The following is a 17016-nucleotide window of genomic DNA, read 5'->3' as shown; positions in this document are numbered from 1 at the left end:
CTTGAATCCAACAACTCCCTTGATCCATCTCAATCCGGATTTCGAGCCAAACACAGCACCGAAACCGCCCTCATTGCGGCGACCGACGACATCCGAGCACTCCTGGACAACGGAGAAACAGTGGCCCTCATTCTACTCGACCTTTCCGCCGCCTTCGACACTGTCTGTCACAGCACCCTCATACAACGCCTCAACAACATCGGCATACAAGGAAAAGCCTTGGACTGGATCATCTCGTTCCTAGCTGGGAGAACTCAGAGAGTCCGACTCCCCACATTCTACTCAGAGGCCACCGAAGTCATCTGCGGCGTACCTCAAGGATCCTCACTCAGTCCCACCCTCTTCAACGTCTACATGAGTCCTCTCGCCTCCATCGCGCGTCAACACAACCTCAACATCATCTCCTACGCCGACGACACCCAGCTAATCCTTTCCCTCACCAAAGACCCCAACACCGCCAAAACCAATCTTCACGAAGGTATGAAAGAAGTAGCCGAATGGATGAAACAGAGCCGCCTAAAACTCAATTCAGACAAAACGGAGGTGCTCATCCTAGGATCCTCCCCGTCAGCTTGGGACGACTCTTGGTGGCCTTCCGCTTTGGGCTCAGCACCCATACCCACAGACCACGCACGCAACCTTGGCTTCATTCTAGACTCCTCTCTCTCAATGTCCAGACAAGTCAACGCCGTCTCGTCCTCCTGCTTCAACTTCCTTCACATTCTCAAAAAGATCTTCCGCTGGATCCCCCTCGAGACAAGAAAGACTGTCACCCATGCACTGGTCACGAGTCGACTGGATTATGGCAACACACTTTACGCCGGAATTACAACAAAACTACAAAAAAAACTCCAGCGCATCCAAAACGCTTCAGCGAGACTCATATTAGACATCCCGCGCCAAGAGCACATCACCGGACACCTAAAAAACCTCCACTGGCTTCCCGTCAACAAAAGAATTACTTTCCGCCTTCTTACCTATGCACACAAGGCTCTTTATAATCTAGGACCCGAATGCCTCAACACCCGACTGTCCTTCTACAATCCCACCCGCCAACTAAGATCATCCAATCAAGCCCTCGCCGCAGTCCCGCGCATCCGAAAATCCACCATGGGTGGCAGATCCTTCTCCTTCCTGGCTGCCAAGACCTGGAACTCACTCCCCACCCACCTCCGCCTTACTCAGAACCACATCTCCTTCAGAAAAGAACTGAAAACCTGGCTATTCGACAAATAATGAACCCCTCCCTCTAGCGCCTTGAGACCCTCTGGGTGAGTAGTGCGCTATATAAATGCCCGAACTTGAACTTGAACACCGGACACACCGGACACAGAAGAAGTGTCAGAGGAGTAAGATGTGTAATCACTGAGTGAGAAAGTAGGTAGTAACATCCATCCCCGCCATATGGCCTGTCCCTGCCTGGTTCAGCCCTATGCATCATGCCCTTGGACAGCACCTCCCACTGACCCCCAGAACAATCTGTGACATTCACCCGGACCCCGACATGGCCTACCATATCTTCACTGGTTGACAATTACACAGCAATCCTAATGCGGACTGCACTCTCCCGCTTTCAATTCACTTTTCAATCCCCAAAGGACTCTGGTTGGCCCACCACTGTGTTGCCATGTAATGTGGGCTTGGCATGGCCATGTACAGCTCCAGCTCCGACATTCACTAGAATGTGAATAAAACATGTTAAATCACACTGATGTGTCATGTCTATGTTCACTCAAGTATAAAAGTATGGATGGATGTAGGGACATTGATTGCACAAGAAGGTACACCTTGGTAAATGACATCAATGTGCATGTTTGACCCTGACCCACATGGCCAATTAGATGGCTGTGAAGGTGTGAACTAGCTGTGGCCTCATTGCACATGAACATCAATCACGCAACACCCCAAGGTAGGCGCACGTCCATGTATTGAATAGGGCTGTGTGTAGAAATGACCAAATCGGTAGCAGGCCAGAAGTGGTGTCCTACATCACATGTGACAACAGAACGTGACTTTGCATACCTACTCACACACATCTGTGTGGACACATTCGGTTTTGATGTATAACATTGCTCAACATGGCCAGAGGTTGGACAGGAGAGTGCAACAGTAGGGAATGTGTTGGATAGCGTAGGGGTAAAAATTACTATTCCAACTTCCGAGAGTGCAACAGTAAAGAAAGTGTTGGATAACGTAGGGGTACAAATTACTATTCCAACTCCAGAGAGTGCAACAGTAGGGAAAGTGTTGGATAGCGTAGGGATAAAAAGTACTATTCACACTCCAGAGAGTGCAACAGTAGGGAAAGTGTTGGATAGCGTAGGGGTAAAAATTACTATTCCAACTCCAGAGAGTGCAACAGTAAAGAAAGTGCTGGATAGCGTAAGGGTAAAAATTACTATTCCAACTCCAGAGAGTGCAACAATAGGGAAGGTTTTGGATAGCGTAGGGGTAACAATTACTATTCCCACTCCAGAGAGTGCAACACTAGGGAAAGTGTTGGATAGCGTAGGGGTAAAAATTACTATTCCAACTCCAGAGAGTGCAACAGATGGGAAAGTGTTGGATAGCGTAGAGGTTAAAATTACTATTCCAACTCCAGAGAGTGCAACAGTAGGGAAAGTGTTGGAGAACGTAGGGGTAAAAATAACTTACAAATAATTACAATATTTTTTTAAATAAATAATGATTTCAATATTAAATAACAATAAATTAATTACCAAAACCAATAAATAAATAATAAAAAATAATTATCAATTAATAATTAATTAACAATTAAATTAATGATAAATACAAATAAATATTATTTATTAAAAAGTAAATACCAAATAATAATTGAATAACAAATAATTAATTTTCAAACCTAAAAAACAATAATTATTAAAACATATGTAGCAATTAATAATTAATTAGCAATGCATTATTGATAAATACCAATCAATAAAAATTCATAATAACTAATTACCAATTATTAATTAATTAACAATAAATGTATTTTCAAAACAAAAAACTATTAATTATTAGAAATGTATTACCAGTTAATAACTAATTAACAATAAATTAATTATCAATACACAATAATAAAAGAAATAATTACTTATTTTAAATTAAATTACTTCCCACCCTATTCACCTATAAACTCACAACGCACTTCAAAAATAAATGAATACACTTAAAATAATTACCAATTAATCACTTAATAAAAATTAATTAACAATTAATGGAAATTAATTACAATTAATAATTATTTAACATAAAATTAATTATCAATACTGATAAATAAAAAATAATAATTACTTAATTACAATTAAATTACTTCCCACCCTATTCCCCTATAAATCCACAACCCGCTACGGTACTAAAACACATCATTTACTTAAAAATAAATTACTAACTTCTACAAATGTTAAACATATATTCTAAAACTAGTACAATAATTAACAAAGAATCTAAACACAAACATATAAAATACATAATAAAATACATAACACTAATATAAATATTGATATTAGTAACATCAATATTTTTGCTATCGATATTGCTAACTTCAATATTGACAAAAACAATATTTCTTACCTTCAGGTTGATATTCTGGTTGTTGATATTCTTGATTTAAATATTCTGTCCCTATGATATTTCCAACTCGATATTATTGTAGGTCGAAATTAAAAACTCGATATTTAGACAGTGCACCGCTGAAGACACGTAAGTGCACAGGTCTGCCAACAACTATCCCAAACACAACGTCTGGCTAACGGAGGTGGAGCTGTCAAAAGGGACCCACCCCCATTGTACATGCGTCAGTCAGTCCCTCCCTGTGTAGGGACGATGCTCATTGTGGCACACGATTTGTAAATCTAATCAACACTCAGCACAGTTAGACACCAATGAAGTTGCGTAGACTTTATTGGCATGTGAGTGTCAGTACGGACAAGGCAATGGCACAACATGAAGGGAAATGGTTAAGACACATCCAGCATGGGAACATGTCGAGGTGCAAGAAATGGGGAGGCAAAAATGTACACAAAATCCTTATGGATGGCAACGGTCTCAGCCCACCTCGCCTTGCTGGACGAGTCATGTGATGTTTGGCTTCTGCTCATTGCCCCGTGTCAGGGGACACGACTCACAGCCCATGGGATCTGCATAGTGCTGTGCCACCGGACTGCGCCGACTGTCTGCTCCGCTGACAGTGATCAGGTGTAAGGGTCCGACAAGGTCACATGTCATGCTGCCTTGCCATGTGTGTACTCTCCCCCCAGCAGTATGTCCTAATTGGGAACATTGCCAAATGACGCTGTGCTGCTCCGACCATGGAACTGCATCACCTTGCACAGGTGTGGGTACACATGCGCATTTCCACGCACATGCATTCTGAGTCTAGACGTAGGCAGACATGTCGACTGTTGTGGTGGGATATGTGAACATTCCCCACAATGCAACAATGTGTTGGGACCTGTGCTGTGGGTGACAATCTGTTGTGGCTGCAGGAACGTAGTTACTCATCCAGGAATGCGAGGGCAGCTTAATGGGCAATCTGTTCCAATAGTACGTCATTGTCGGGTTCAAGGAACACCAGGGTGAGCCAATCCATTAACTGGTCCGGGCAGATGTGCTCATTCCACGTCGTTTCTCCAATCCGCAACGCAGACCATTAGGGGGGCGTCTCGATGTGGTCACTGCACACGAGGAGTTGTGCAATGTCCCATGCACAACATCCACCACATACACCAAAGATCAGTGCATCCCATGCACGGCTATCCTGGTGACACTTCTGTTTGTGGGCCAACAGGGGGCGCACTGGCAGATCAAAATCCAATTCAGCTACCGTTGCGTTGAATAGGCAGACCTCCATGGGCCGCTCGAATGTGCATGATCGACAGTGGAACAAGGGCTGGACGCAGGTGATGTAGGCAAGACGGAAACTAAGACGGTAACTGATTCGCAACACTGCCATTGGCATAGATCCCAACAGATGCAGCATTCGTGCACGGAACAGTTCCACGTGACAGGGGTTGTGCATGTGCCTGGGAATGCCTGTCATTGTGTTTTTTGGTCTCATGGAACCGGCACTCCTCACACCGGCGGTAGTTCGGTGGACGGTATGCCACAGCTCTGGGCAGTCTCTTTCTCTTTCTCTTTCTCTTTCTCTTTCTCTTTCTCTTTCTCTTTCTCTTTCTCTTTCTCTTTCTCTCTCTTTCTCTCTCCTTTGATGAGTGTCTGACACACCTTCTTATCTTGGGTATTGTCTTGCAGGCTCGGACTCACAGATTGTCCAGGGATGCCCGCCATGACTCTTCAAAATAGTTGTTAGGAGACAAATTGGAAAGTGATATTTTGTTTGGACTTTCAATGGTGAATGAATGAATCAGGATTTCTGTACTCACATGTGTATTGGTTGTTGTAATTGTGCGATATCAGGCGGGTGCTTTTGTTCATGATTTCTTGCCATTGATGTACAGTATCTTGGTCTGTGGGAGGTGGGGGTGCCCGGGGTAGGGCCCGGGGGTTGGTGGTCCTGGGGATGGTGGCAGTGGGTGTTGTGGCCCTCTTCGGTGTCCGGCCCGCATGATCAGTGACTCCAAGGCAACGGTTGCCCTTCAGGTGTGGCTCTGGGCTGGGTCCCCTTTTGTGGTGCAGGCTGTTGCCCGACTTTGCACAGAGTCAGAGCAGGTGTTACTTTTCTGCTGCTAACGGGCCTTATCGCATGTTTTGTGCTCTTATTGCCGATCTGGCTGGTCATTGAGAATGTTGCGGAGTGTTGTTGTTGCGGATTTTGGCATGGGAACACCTACTCTGCATCTCATTAGCGATAGTTGCTGGGGTCATCTGTGGCACTGTTTTTTGTGGCTGCTAACGCAGGTAAACTAATGATATGGGCTGTTAGCACCAGCTTGTGAATAGGGAGATAAAATGATCGTGACTTTGGCTGTGATAAACTGCTGATAACTCGCCGATAAGTCCTTGGAGATTGTGCCCCCCGAAATGGTACACAAGGTCCATCTAGGTGCTCCCTGGGGTTGTCATGTAACATGCAAGAGGGTAAACTCTATGGCCAGTCCCCTATGTAAAATAAATGATGTGTAGCAGGTGCTCATATTGTGCCTCAGCAATGTTTCACTGTTATAGCATATTCACAAGGCCCACACATAGTAGCATAGATTGACTCAGTGCCAAGTAGTTGAAACATAGAGTGTGGTTAGCTACCTCTGATTCAACAGACCTGTTGGATACTTCTCAAGAACGACACATGTACATACCTGGGACACCATAACATAGAGCACCTAATGAAAATCAGACAAGATCATGTGCTCCTTGACAAAACCAATAGTATGTCCCAACCTTCCTGTACAGATTGTTATCTAGAAGCCCATCAACTCATACTTACTCCATATGATGAGTGTGTACATGCATACTGTAGAGCACAGATTTTTGAGTGTATTCAACTGAATCTTTCAGGTAATTGGCCAGAAATTGTTCAATGGAGCGAAATCATGGGGATACAGTATGGATAATGACAGTATTTGGTGGAATGTGGAATGGCCTGTATGTTGACATCACATTGCATACATGGCTGTGGTACATAAGACATTGGCCCTATGTCTCACAAAACTCTAAAAAGGTATGGAAATGTGTCTATTACAGGCTATGGGTACGAGTCAGACATGTAACAGCATTGCCATGTGTGGACAGTTGACATGTCCCACATCCACTCTTACCTAATCAGTCTGCACTGGTGTAGGATTCATCACAACCTGTATAGACCTGCCACACAAAAAGCTCTATGAATTCCCATGTGTTCACCTTCAGTAGCAATTTGCAGCAGACAGGCAGATAGAAGTTCATCCCTCCAATTTCATGTCTACATTGAGTTTAATCACAACTTCCTTTGTACCTCCATGCCATTTTGCCAATCTCTCATCTAGCACCCATCTCACATGTCATGAATATGCAGTAATCTGAGGAATGCACTGGTACCCATGATCTGGGATCACAGTTGCCGCATATAAGGATTAGGGCTCCCGGTTTCAGGTATTTTTTTTTTAACATTTCCATCTGTATTTATCCATATTTATTTTTGGGCCATTTTATCTGTACTTATTCATATTTATTTTGTGTTTTGTGTATGAATAAAGTTGTAAAACTGTAAATTTCCATATTTATTTAACTGATAAGGCACACACTCATACTTTGATGTCTGCCGTCATATAGGTATTCAAGCTGACAAATATTACGTAACCATATATCCACTAAATATTAGCATTATACCACAAATGTATGTTGACATATGCCATTATTTAAAGAAATGTCATCCTGTTTTTTAATTCCCTTGCTGTCCATCTACTCAGCTGTTAGGCTATAATTCATGAAAGACAGCTTGTAGAGTCACTTACAAGAAACACAATTTTCTGTATTTATCCACTTTTAAAAATAAATGCAGACAGAAAACACATTGTTTTCTGTCTGTATTTATCTGTAAATACCCGTAAAAATGGAAAAAATGGTCACCCAAGTCCATTTGAGTCTAAACTTTGGCTAGACGCTGTACTACAGGTATTTGTATGGAACACCAAACAATAGGGTCCATTAGGATAGTCCGCCCGCCATCCTATCGGTCTTTGGGACTGCCCGCTTTAAGGGCAGGGGTCCCGTGGGGGGTATTAGGATGCGTCCGCCACTGTGGCGGGCGCATCCTGCATACAATGCTAAAAATGCATGTATGCATTTCCATTAACAAAGCGGCAGGCACCGCGCGGTGCCTGCCGCTTTGTTAATGCAAATGCAGGGGGGTACCACAGGTACACCCCATGTGCACCCCCACCTCTCCTTCACTCCGGGGGCCCGCAGGGGGCCCCCGAAGTGAAAAACGCGCCACGGAAAGTCATCTGTTCTGGCCCATCCTAATATGGCTGGCGGTGTCCAATAGACACTGCCACCATGTTAGACCTATTCCGCCCCGTTCGCAAGGCGACCGGGGCAGAAAAGCAGCGGACGATCTTTCCGTCTGCCGCGGTCCCCCCTGCCATACTAATATGGCGGGGGGGGCATTTAGGTGAGGATGGCGGGCGGATTGCCCCCGCCAGGCCGGCGGTGGCTACCTCCAGCCTGACGGGGGCAATCCGCCCACCATCCTAATGGGCCCCATTATGTTGTTTAAGTGACATGAATGTTTAACATGTCTTCAATCATTTAGACTGTACCAATGTTTGTAGGGTGAAGTACAGTAACCTGCAGGCATGTGCTTGGTATGATGTGAACACACAATAGGAGGACACATGTATTGGTAAAATGGCCATCATGCACATGTCATCATTAGATGTGCTGTTGACTATTGGAAGTGTGGTCTGGGATATGTGTTACATCCCAACCACACTCTGTCCTGCTCAAATTTAGACTTTGGCAAACATACTGCGTCAGGGAATTCACAACCTATCCCATGCAACATTTGTCTCACATATTTCAGTTAACATGTAGGAAATGTTGATCCGTAGTATGGGTGAGAAACATTAGAACTAATTACCATCAGTTAGAATTGCGACATGTGTCATAAGTCTTCACACCATAGCTGCCATAACAGTAGCATAGCATATTCGGATGCATCCATCATGTGGGCTTGCATACATTGCTAATGATTCCACATGGCAATTTGGCCCTTTCATTTGCACATGCAACTTTTTCCTACTTCTGTTGTAAATCCACATGTAAGGTGCAGCCTGTTTCCGCAGAGTTATGATACCCCTCCGTGCACATATCACTGCAACCCATTTCAGTAAACATACACAATCCTTAAAGATCACAGAAACAATAATGTGGCACTCACCAGTAGTATTGGGATCTCTGAATGTCGCCACCTCACCAATGGTGTATGAGTCTGGTCCACCTACAAGGCAAAACACATTTTACATAGCTCTGTGAATGCTGAACATGTAAACTATGTACATACGAAACACAGTACATTAACGTCACGAAAGTCTGGTATTATCTGTACGTTCGACTTGTAGCATAAGGCACAGTTGAAATGCCCTCATGATGGACATATGTATGTCATGTTGCAGTGTATTCAGATGATAGCAGGCACATGAAATATGAGGTGCACCGAGTGCCGACAAGGTATGATACCAGCCTAGCTTGCAACATGGTGTAAGGGTACCAGGCTTGGATGCATATGTGAACAGTCCAATTTGATCGACCACACTCTGCATAGTACGGCAATGCTAGGGCCTTCTCAAGTTAATTTGTGTCCTTTACCATGCTACACACATCAGATTGTACCCATGCTTGTTTCTCTACTTCACTTAGCTCCTAGCTTGACTAGCCCTGCCTCCACTTCTGATCATGCTGGGAAAGTACTTCACCAACAACCACATCAGGCCCCAAACTCCTCCTCCGTCAGGTTCTTGGCCGTGCCCCTGTCCAACATCTCCCTACCCCCACTAGCCACCCTAAACCCAACAACAGAAGCACTAACTCTTCTCCCTACCCCTATAGCTATAAACTCCTATTTAGACAAATACCACGCAATACACTACACAAAACAGCACAAAATACAATTACAAGACAAATTTGACAGTTCTAGTGCACGGCAGGCACAGTACAGATACCAACAAGACCAAAAAGAGCACCAAACTCTCTAGCAACCGACAAACACCTCCACCAACCAGCACAGACAAAAAGGCAGTAAGTGAAAGGAACTTCACACTTCCTAGTTTGCAGCTTGGTTGAGCCATTGCATCATTTCCTGTGTGGATGCGTCACATTTCTGACATATACTAAGGTGTAATTTTTTCTGATGCTTTTCTAGCGAAATAACCAAGTTGTGAGTTACACAATGCCCAATGAATTGTTTTTGACACTTTGGCGTTGTTGCGTTGCTTCCGCCTGATGCTCTTTCACCTAAAGTGTCACGTTTTGTGATAAAGTGTCACTTTTCCTACAAAAGAGACGTTTACAACTACGCTTTGCTGTTATCTTTGGAGTGTGCCGGGCTGAGCGTGCAGGGATCCACATTGCATTGCTTACAGCCAACTTCTCGCGGAACCCGCTCCGCGGGTCCCGCATCGCTGGGATCGTCTGGTTGTTGCCTCAGGAGTTGCCTGTTTCCTGAGAGGTGGGTCGTAGGAGCTGCAGGGCTGCGAGCAGAGAGCGGGGGCTGGGACTACCTATCCCAGAAGCGCCTGCCGCCCAGATTAACAGCACCTGGGCTGCTCTCCCTGCGGGCCCCTCCCCATCAGCTAGAAATACCCGAGCCTTCGCTGTACCTGTGGGACGCTTTGCTGTTATCTTTGGAGTGTGCCGGGCTGAGCGTGCAGGGATCCACATTGCTTACAGCCAACTTCTCGCGGAACCCGCTCCGCGGGTCCCGCATCGCTGGGATCGTCTGGTTGTTGCCTCAGGAGTTGCCTGTTTCCTGAGAGGTGGGTCGTAGGAGCTGCAGGGCTGCGAGCAGAGAGCGGGGGCTGGGACTACCTATCCCAGAAGCGCCTGCCGCCCAGATTAACAGCACCTGGGCTGCTCTCCCTGCGGACCCCTCCCCTTTATCACAGACCTACAAATTGACTAGACCAGCGACGCAGCGCGGGAGCGCGCGGGAGCGACCGGGAGAAGCCCGGGACAAGGGCGGGACCGTTTGTGGCCGTTCGTGACCCGGAGTGACCGGACCGGGCCACCCCTCTAACTTGTGTGCGTCCCCATCCCTAAGGACTATGGCCGGCAGAGACAATAGGATTAAATCCTCCTTGACTGGCAGCTTGTCAACCGCCGGAGGTATGGAAAAATTCCTCATTAGGGCCAATAACATAATAGACAAGGAGATAGTCATATTGGAAAAGCGTTTATCTACTGAACTTATTTCCCTTAAACGATCATCCATAGGACCCCTTGCTAACGCCAAAACGCCCACTAGAGATAGTAATCAGTCTGCTATTGCGGATAAAATATCCCCGCCCATAGAAGACCCTAGCCACTTAGCTACCCCGGTTATATCAACGGATATTGTTGCTGACCCTACCTGTGTATTCATAAGTGAAAATGCCTCCATTTTATCTCATCCTGATGTGAGTACTACTGAGTCCAAGAGCCGTGGGGAAAGAGAGGGTGCCGTGAGGAAACGGAAAAGAGTGTACAATAAAAAAGAAGTTAAAACGGGAAGGGCTACAAAAACTGCTAAAGTACGGGAGGAACCACCACCCCAGACCACATTTACCCTCCGTGATGCTCAATTCCCGAATAGAGAAATATCCATGGAATGGGCCGTGGCACTACTTAAATCAATCATATCCCCATTAGAGGCTAAACTGGATAGGCTTTGCTCCAGAATATCAAATGTAGAGAAAACATCTGCCGCCATCCTAGCCACCCTTGGTAACCTTCAGAACCAACACACCCCAACGACTACCATAACCCCTGCTATTCCCGCTCCTCCCAATCCGGTTTTGAATCAACCTAATATCCCCCCACCTAATATCTGTATACCACCCCTTATCCAATCCCAGCCCAATAATTTAACAACTGACAACGGGGCGAGTCAACAACCAAGCCAAATTAACCCACCAGACCATATGGCCGGGGGGACCCAGGGAGTATCAAGCGAGGCATTTAATACCCCTAGACCCAGGTGGCCTGATTTACCACCGGAGGCTAACCGGTTAACTGTCATCTTAGCCGGAGTACCACCACTAGAAACAGGGGAATCAGAAACCTTTAGCTCCTTGAAGAATAAAGTTATAAAATGGCTCAATTGGAATAGACCGCTCCCGGGCCACCTGCACAATGAGATAATTATGGTAAGGAGGGTCCCCTGGATAGGCAAGACCCCTAAAAACATCAATGGGGACTGCCTAACCGTTAGTTTTAGAGACCCTCGCACAGTATCCCATATATGTGCAGGTTTTAACAGGTCCTTCGATTCAACGATCCAGACCCTTCCCGTTTCCTATTTTTTCCCACCAACCAATATCCGCCACCAACAAAGAAGAGGGGATTGGTCCGTTGTGGAACGGAGGGGCAGACAACGAGCATATGATGCTAGACCACCAAGACTACCCCAATACGCACCCCAATTTCACTCCTTCATGGATCCTAACCGCTATGGTTGCTTAGATGGCCTAGAGGGGGTAGACTGACTACACCCTGTCTCTCGCTCTCTGAAGCCGACTAACACTCAGGCTAAACCCGATGTTCCGCCCATGGTCCATTTAACCACCCCTAACGAAGCTATTCCCACTAATTTGGCCCAGATTACACCCGTTACAACCCCCATTATACAATGTTCTGAAATCACCCCCATCACCCCTACCCCAGCTACCCCCACTGTACCGGAATTGATTCCGCTAGATATGACTTGTACTACACCCTCTGTCTCAACTATCCATATTAATACAGGTATGGACCAAAGGGCCAAGGGTTATTCATTGATGAGCTGGAACATTGCCGGGTGGCGGCAGAAGGTTTCAGCACTGGGTTGGAGGGAACTCATTGTGGTTCATGATATCCTATGTTTGCAGGAAACGTGGTCAGTGGAAGATATTGCCTTTGATGGTTTTGTTGCTTATAACTGTAGTGCGGTGGAATCTGCAATGGGGAGGGCCAAAGGGGGATTGTTGATTTTACTCTCTGTACACCTACCTTTACGAGTAAGAAAAAGCCATATTGTGGGGTCCCATTCGCAAATTTTGGAAATTCTGGTAGGCAGGGACCAAAACTTATTGTTGATTAACCATTATAATAATACCTTTGACCCCTCCAGCACCACTGTAGTAGACGAACTTGAATCGGCTCTGGATTCTATTCTTTGTAAAACAACTGTATCTTATGATATTGTTTGGGGTGGAGATTTTAATATTAGAACTTGCCCTCTCTCATATTCTACTACCTGTGGTTATGATGGGGAAAATGGGGAAAATTTACTCCACTTTTTACACTCTCCATGTGGCACTTCCCTTAACAATTTGATGTTAAAAATTGATATATCAATCCACCAACATGCACCTGATAAGGAGGGTAATCTGGCACCTACCTTCACGGGGAGAAAGACCACCTCCATTATTGATTTCCTGATCATTTCCAACCGGGTAGCTCCCCATTGTTCGGTTACCCAGATCTTAGATCACGACCTGAGTGACCACAATGCACTTACCATGGTCTTATATTATGAGCTCCATAGGGATGTATTTTCTGGTAGGGTAGTCGATGACATTACGCCATGTAGACCTAACGGGACCCGCATAAAGTGGAGTGGGGAAAAAGCAGAGAATTTACATCGCAGGGTGGTGAAAGCTGGCCTAAATATGATATTCAGTTGCCTGGAAACGGAAGCCCCCGCAGCACAATCAATAAATAACTTTGAGAATTTGGGTATCATAATCAAGCAAACACTCACCTCAAAGAAGGCCAAATCCGGACAGGCCACACAGGGCTGGTTCAACCAAGCTTGTACAAGGGCACTAAAATCCCTTAAACTTGCCCTTTCAAGCACCCCGAGAGACAGGGATGCGGTTAAATCCCTGAGGGCTGATTATAAAAATGCGCTCGAAACCAGGAAACAAGAACTTAGAGAAATAGCCTGGGAAGATTTGAGTAAAGCCGCAGCCCTCCGGGACAGTAAACTGTTCTGGGATACCATCAATAGCCCATTCCTGCAAAAAGAGGAATTCCCTGTCCTCACTGCCCAAGTTAATGAAGAGGGATGGATGGCCCACTTTTCAGGGATCTTCGATCCAACTGGAGAGTCCTTAGCCAGTGATAACACCATTTGCACTACCCTAGTTGAACCCCCGAGAATAACGACCGATGAGGTGGATTTGGCTATAAGGAATAGTAAAGGGGGAAAAGCCCCCGGCCCAGACGGGGTGCCGATCGACCTATACAAATATGATCCAGCCCTCTGGAGTCCATTATTGACCATAGCCTTTAATGCTGCTATGGATAACAGGACCCCTTCCACGTGGGGTGAATCCATTATCATTCCAATCTATAAAAAGGGGGATAGAGGAGAGGCCAAGAACTACCGCCCTATCTCCCTTTTGGATTCCTCACTAAAAATCTTGAGTAGGGTCCTGTTAGCACGCTTGGAAGATTGGGCCTTAGATAATAACATTCTTGCCCCATCCCAATACGGCTTTAGAAAGGGCCTTGGTACGATCGACCAGTGTATTAACTTGAACCTTTTAATAGGGAAGTATACCAAGGCCAAGCCGGGATCACTATTTCTGTGCTTCGCAGATCTTTCAAGCGCATTCGATCTGGTCGACCATGCCTTGTTATGGACAACTCTGCTGGGTATGGGAGCCCCCCCCGATATTATCTATTTCTTGGCCACACTTTATTCTAACCTATCCGCCCAAATTCGTTACGGTCCTGAGGGTGAGTGCACACGGAAGATCAGAGTAAGATCTGGCATTCGACAGGGCTGCGTATTAGCCCCGTTGCTTTTTTCCCTCTTCATTAACTCGATGGAACAAGAACTAAAGCAAATTCATGCTGATGCCCCCCAAGTAGGAGGCACCCCTATACCGGTATTACTGTATGCCGATGATACAGTTCTTCTCTCTAGGACCCCTATAGGCCTACAAAAATTGATGGATGGGTTTTATGATTTTATATTGAAAAGGAAACTCAAAATTAATAATTCTAAAACGTTTGTCATGGTGTGTGGGAAAAAGTTGAAACTTTTTAAACCTTTTTCTTTTAAGGAAAACCATATTGCAACTGTCACAAATTTTTGCTATTTGGGAGTCACATTTAACGACAGAGGATCATGGGCCCCTGAGGAAACAAATGTCAAAGCGAGAATGGGGAAAGCATCCTTAGGCGTCTTCCGCTTTGCTTCCAAAGTAGGAAGCCGCCGTATTGCTGATATGTTGACTATATACAAGCACAGATGTACTTCGATAGCATTGTATGGCTCGGGGGTATGGGGACATTGCAATGCCAAGGCCCTGCAGACTGAAGAAAACAAGTTCATTAAACGGCTGCTTTGCCTCCCCACCTCGGCATCTACTGTTCTAACCCATTCGGAACTAGATCTGGATTACCTGTCCGACCTCACTGGGTTAAGGCCACTGTTGGTATGGAAATCCATTTTTACCAAGTCGGAAACAGCATTCACCAAAGATATTATCAAAGACTGTTTGCTCTTGGATAAAGTTTCAAGTATTCCATGGTTAAAATATGTAGTTATGACTGTTAAAGACCTGTTTGACATGGACCTAGGAAATGACCCTACCAGTCTGAACAATCTAGACAAACAGGAACTAAAAAATGTCTATCTTAGGGCGAAATCGGATGTGCGAAGTTATGCTACTAGAGAATATTCCACACATATTTTCCACCTGTCCCTGAATGATGATAGCCGGGGTATCCCAATGTACCTTAAAGTTATCCACAGACAGTCCCACCAGTTTGTTCTTTCAAGGCTAAGATTAGGTTTAGTGCATAACTTGGTTGCTTTCCCGATTATGAAATCTCATCCAGTCACCCCATGTCCATGTGACGGCTCTTCAAAACAAAGTACAATGCATTTTTTATTACTCTGTCCTCTGTATAAAGCACAACGCATCTGTTTCCTCAAGCCTATGTTCCTTAAATATAACATGTGTACTACTGATAGCGCTCTGAGGCTTCTTTTTTCACTTTCAAGCCCAGATATCTGTTTTTATACTGCCACTTTTATTCTGAAATCTATTAGAGCTAGACTTAGCATGGTTTTCCTGTAATTTTATGTGTAGCAATTCCCACAACATGTGACAATGTTATTTCTGTCTCTGTATTCTGAGTACCATGTGTATGTAATGTTTTAAATTGTATACTTTTATGATGTTTTTTAAACATTCGAATAAAGTTATAAACTGACAGTTCTAGTGCACGGCAGGCACAGTACAGATACCAACAAGACCAAAAAGAGCACCAAACTCTCTAGCAACCGACAAACACCTCCACCAACCAGCACAGACAAAAAGGCAGTAAGTGAAAGGAACTTCACACTTCCTAGTTTGCAGCTTGGTTGAGCCATTGCATCATTTCCTGTGTGGATGCGTCACATTTCTGACATATACTAAGGTGTAATTTTTTCTGATGCTTTTCTAGCGAAATAACCAAGTTGTGAGTTACACAATGCCCAATGAATTGTTTTTGACACTTTGGCGTTGTTGCGTTGCTTCCGCCTGATGCTCTTTCACCTAAAGTGTCACGTTTTGTGATAAAGTGTCACTTTTCCTACAAAAGAGACGTTTACAACTAAAACGTATTTTTTCCTAGAAAAGTGTTGCCTTTCCTACTAGAATGTCACCTTTCCTACTCAACCGTCACATTTTGTGGTAAAGCGTCACTTTTCCTACAAAAGCACCACATTCACTACTAAGAAGTCACCTTTCGTAGAAAAGTGTCACCTTTCCCACTATAGTGTCACCTTTTATACTCAAGTGTCATGTTTTGTGGTAAAAGTCCTTTTCCATGGGCTGATACAATGTACACTTCTACATCCTGCCTGTCATGTTGTTCCCGTAGTTTATTTGAAGTCTATTTGGAGATGCTCCTAGCCACTCTATGTTTTGAGATCATTCTACAGGTGTTAAGTGGCTGATTGTGGATCAAAAATTTGGGTAGTTGGTCCTCCCTAAGTAGGTAATGACATAGAAGACATGCCTTACACTGACACATGCATATGTCCATGGTAAAACACAGATTTTGGTTGTGGGATACATGACAAGCCTGATGAACCATGGGAGTGGCATGCAGACACCCTGACAACCCCCATGGAACCCCTCCCTGGAAACACAATGATGCTACACAGCATTTTACCCAGCAACGCATTGCTCTGTACACTTCCACCATTAAACAACAGCCATAGTGGCTTTATGTGTCTTGACATTGGTAACTTGGGGGTTTGCATGACACATGTACCATGATTCATGGTTCATACGTGGAGAAGTGTGGCTCAATGGTTAGAGCGGCAGACCCTGATGCAGAGGTCTGGCCCGGGACCAGCGTTCAATTCCCGCCTCGGCGGGTCTTGGGCTC

This window comes from Lissotriton helveticus, chromosome 4_1, assembly GCF_964261635.1.
Source record: "Lissotriton helveticus chromosome 4_1, aLisHel1.1, whole genome shotgun sequence".
Lineage (NCBI taxonomy): Eukaryota > Metazoa > Chordata > Amphibia > Caudata > Salamandridae > Lissotriton > Lissotriton helveticus.
Note: the sequence above shows the minus strand (reverse complement) of the source record.